General features: G+C 32.5%; 1 long non-coding RNA gene across 1 annotated transcript; it reads left to right on the forward strand.

Moving 5' to 3' along the window:
- The first annotated feature begins 1335 nt into the window (after positions 1-1335).
- On the forward strand, positions 1336-4560 carry LOC148771131 (uncharacterized). Its single transcript, XR_016030856.1, has 2 exons — positions 1336-1688; positions 4320-4560. It is a non-coding gene; the product is annotated as an uncharacterized LOC148771131 (long non-coding RNA).
- Positions 4561-4955: the final 395 nt, after the last annotated feature.

A 4955-nucleotide genomic window follows, 5' to 3' on the forward strand; every position in this document is an offset into this window, starting at 1 on the left:
CAAAGTCATTTCGTTTTTGTAATTATATGGCATCCTCAAGTAATAGTTCTCAAATCAGTGGAGTTCGTTACAAGAAGCAGAAATGCAAGCGGTCGAATTGTGGAAAAAAGACTACTATCATGATCTCGGAAACAAGTTTAAATCCGGGGAGGTTGTTTTATTGTTGTTCCGAGCACGGTTTCTCTCACTGGTGTGACCCGTTTGACGGTCAGCAAAACTGCTCACACAACATTTCGAAGGACTTTCATGATGAAAGTGATGCAACTAGTGCAAAAAAAGAATCTGCAGTGATTGAAGAACCTGCAAATGGAGTAATTCATAGCCTAATTGTTTTAAACCTAGCAATATTTGCATTTAATATGTTATGCCAAACATTTGTACTTATATTTCACTAGTGTAACAATAAAAAAAAACTTGTATTTTCAATAAATGCTGATTCCCAACTACACACAGATTCTCCACTTGTTCACAAACAAAATATAAACACAGATTCCCGACTACACAAAAAAACCACAATATTCAAATGCAAACTGAATTACAAACTTGTTCACAAACAGAATATAAACACAGATTCCCAACTACACAAAAGAAGACCACAATATTCTAATCCAAACTTGGTCACAAACAGAATAACATCAGTTGGCCTACAAAATAACTACAAGCTTCCAAAATAATAACAAAACAGGCCTCTTGGGCTTTCAAAAATATGCCTAATCAAGTACTTAACAAAACAGGCCCCATTATATACTTAATGTCATTCAAACATGCATAATCAACATTAAAACCTCATCAAAGAAAGGAATTTATCTGCACTCATCTTGGGAAGAAGATGATCATATTTAGTGGTCATGGGGTTGCCAATAGCAATTGTAACACCCCGCGCTCCCGATACCCGGTTTTCGTATTTTCCCTCTCGTCTCGTTTGCATGCATATGTGTTGTATGTGCGAATTTAATTAGTTGCTTCTCAAATTTGCTTTATTTGCTATTTATGTGAAATTATGTGAACTAATGTGCATTGTATGTCTACATGAATATTTTTTATTTTATTCTCTATTTGCGCAACTAAAATGTATTTCATGTGTTTAATATAATTGAACACGTGAAATTATGTGATTTACGTGGATTTAGTTTTAGTAACATAAGAATTTATTTTCTCACACTAGAAAGTGTATATGCTTAATTGATAGTAATTTCCCCTCTTTAAATTGGCTAGGATTGTATGTGTTGCATGCATACACTTATTCCATGTGAATTTCCACTTGTCTTTTCATTTAGCATTATTTTTAAGATAACTTAAATAAAATTGCCTAGAAGTCCCTCTAGATTATTTCAAGTTACTCCTAATTGCAAAAAAGACCCCTCTTCATACTTACTCATTAAGAATACAAGCCTCTCCAATTCTATAAATACCACCCTCTCCTCTTCATTTCCACACACCAAAAATCAGCTAAGTCCCCTTCTCCTTCCCCCTCTCCATCGATCAAAATAGCCCCAAGTAGAAGAAGAAATCTCTTCTTCTAATTCAAGCCTTCCCCATTAAATCTCTTCCCCTCTTCTTCCTTAATTTCGAAATTTGTAGTGTGGTAAAGTTCAAGAACTCTTTTCATTTCAATAAAAGAGGTTCTTCAAAAAGAAGTTGGGTTGCAAATATCCACAAAGTTCTTCAAATTTTGAAAAGATCCTAAGGTAAGAATCATGGAATTCTTGCTACATCAAGCTAACATCAATAGTATTCCCTTCTCTTCTCTTTTGAAAAACTCCCCTTCTTGATTGTTTGAAGAAATCGAAAGTTTTATGAAAGAAAGTGCTCATAGTATATTATATTATATGTTTAGTCTCATGCATGTTAAGATCCATGCTTGAATCCTTAATCTTTGATGAGAAAAATGATGATGATGTTTTGATATGTTTAATTTCATGTTTAAAGCTTTGCATGTGAGAATCTAACTCTTGATTCTTGATTCTTGAAAGAAAATAGAAGATTGGTGAGAAACCCGAAATTTGATGATGATATGCTATGAAATTTATTATCCTTATGATTATAATCATTGCATGTTAATATTATTGATTTAATAGTTGTGATCTTATATGTTTAAGGTTTGGATTTGAGTCATCTAAGTGATTGAGTCTAGAATCTTGAAATAGATGGTTATATGTAAAATTTACAGATTCATAGGTACGGATTTTAACCCATGTTTCACCCACGAGTTTATTTATGAAAACTACGAAATTTTATATGAGGATAGATCTCTCTGTTATGGTCATATTTATATGTGGCTTGTAATTTTTGGAGTAGAAATAAATGAGTTATGAATTATTTACCGAAACTGTACAAAACTAGAGTTAGTTTAGAATTAGTAATGAAATCTAACGTTTCCCTCTTTCAAATTTAGTGAATCAACTTGGAACAGAACCCCAACTTAGAAAACTCATTTGAGATAATATGTGGCAGTGTTTGACACAGTAGATAATTTATAAGAAATTTTTGAAGTCCCCTCCCCTGTTCTGAGTTTTAAACTGCACTACTGTACCATTTTACTTATTTATCCTAGTTTCCTAAGTATTTTCTAAAACTGTTTTTCTGGGGTATATAAGACTCCTAATAGTATATGGAGTAAAAATTTCAAAAGGTTTGGATGAATCAGTAAAGCAAAATGAATTTTTAAAGTCACTCCCTCTGTTCAGATTTCAAAACTGTACCACCTTAGAAATTTATTTATATCTTTTACTCTGATGATGATTTTAATAAACTGTTTCTTACTGGTTTTAAAGACATATAAAGGAGTATGTTTTAAAAGTTTCAAAGGCTTTTGATTTGTGGTTCAAGAGAAATGATTTTTCAAAGTTAGGATACCAAAACTGTTTTATTTTCTTAAGTTGACTATTTTTATCAAAGTATGATTTGTGATCATGGTTCTAATATCCGAGGTAGGAAAGATAAGTTAGTGATGAAGGTGAAACCTCTAAGTTATGTCCTAATGATCTAAGTGTAGGTATCAAGTTGCATGTCCTAAGTAGGAATTACAATCTACTAGCCTAGAATGGTGTTAAGAAGCAAGTACAATATTTAGAAATATGATTAATTGATTTCTATGATGAGTTAGAATATTATTTGATTGTTTTCGTATATTATTTGTTATGATATATGGCACTTTTGAAATAAAGGTGTATGTATTAAGTGATTAGAGTACAGTAAAGTAATGTTGTATGTGATAATCTTCATAATTCATGATATGAGTGATATTGATATGTTATGAATGACATGGTTATATGATTATGTGATTATAATATGGTTAAAGTTGAAGAATGCCCTTCTTGGTGCTACTATGTGATATTAAATATTTATGTGTATTTATGGAATGAGATGTGAAACAAAAGTGTTATGTTCTATATGACTATGTGTTCAATGATTTGATTAAAGATGTGAAGTATAATTGTTGTGGTACTTGTTACTTTTATGCTTGTTTATGTGAAGGTAAACATAGATAGATCATGTAAGCTTCATGTGATTCATTATTAAGTCTAAGATGCATAAATCACGATTTTTCAAAGTTACAAATGTTTGGAAATTTGGTTGTGGATCTAGGTGAATAAGTATGGGATACGGGGGGCTGGTATTCCGTTAGTGGTTGATAGTTGGGGTCCACATAGGGGCCTGTCCACATAGGGACTGATTCACATAGGAATCGGGATTATAAACCACTAACTCGGCTATACTAAAGTTATAGCCGTGACTATATTCCGGTTAGTGGTTGATAGTTGGGGTCTACATAGGGACTTGTCCACATAGGGACTGATTCACATAGGAATCGGGATTATAAACCACTAACTCGGCTATAGTAAAGTTATAGTCGTGACTATAGTAAAGTTATAGATCACAAGCTCCAAAATACACGGCTTATTGCCGAACTCCACGATTGTTTTTCCAAACGGGCCCAATGTTTTCTCATAAAAAGTTTTAAAAGTCTAAAGTCTCATTTTCATGCATATTGCATATTAAAGTAAAGAAAAGAAGGGTGTTAAGTACCCGACTTTTGCATGTTAAAGTAAAGAAAATAAGGGTGTTAAGTACCCAACTTTTGAAAGAATATGAAAGGATGTTAAGTATCCTTGAAAGGTTTAAAGGAAAGGTAAAGGTAAGGTATAGTAAGTGTAAGTTTAAATGATCGTAAGTTTATGTGTTCGTGTATGCCTATATATATATATATGTGTGTATATATATAAATTATGTGTAAAGACTTTTTCAAAACCTTGTTATTACTTCCGGATTCTTACTGAGTCTTTTTAAAGGCTCATATAGATGTTATCTTGGTGTAGGTAACTGATGATCCGAATCCGAGGAGCAAAGTTGAACCAAGTTCGGGGAAAGCCGAGGGATCGAGCCGTATGGAGTTTATGTGGATTTAAGTAACTTTCATTTGGTACTTAAATGTTTTTTGTGGATTGTAATCCGTAGTACTTGAATATGTTATCGGGAAACGATTTTAACCCTAATGTATAATATAATGTTTTCCGACTATTCTTGTTATTTTCTAATGTTGATTTCTTAAGAGCTCCATCACAACCCGATCCATTATTTGAAGTAAGAAAACGTTTAAAGAAAAATGTGGCACCGAATAAAGAGAGAATGTTTTTGACTAAATCTATGAAGTGTTCGACTTCAAAGGTTTTTCAAGAAAGATTTTTATCGAACGAAAATTGAAGCGAACCACTTCAAGTATTTTCAAAACTAGAGAAAACTTTACCACGTTTCTCTAGAGCTTTGTTTCAAAAAAAAAAAAGTAAAACCATATTTTCAAAAGGTCTTCCGCTGCAACTTATTATAAAAACCTTTATACCATTTTTCGGTATAGAGAGTAAAGTAAACGGGGTGCTACAGCAATCCTACTCTGCCTCATTCTCTCTTCAAATTCATCATCAAGTTTAGATGTTGGAGCTGCCCTGGAAGTTGAT

This window comes from Erythranthe guttata, chromosome 4 (genome assembly GCF_056151865.1).
Source record: "Erythranthe guttata isolate IM_541 chromosome 4, IM_541, whole genome shotgun sequence".
Classification (NCBI taxonomy): Eukaryota; Viridiplantae; Streptophyta; class Magnoliopsida; order Lamiales; family Phrymaceae; genus Erythranthe; species Erythranthe guttata.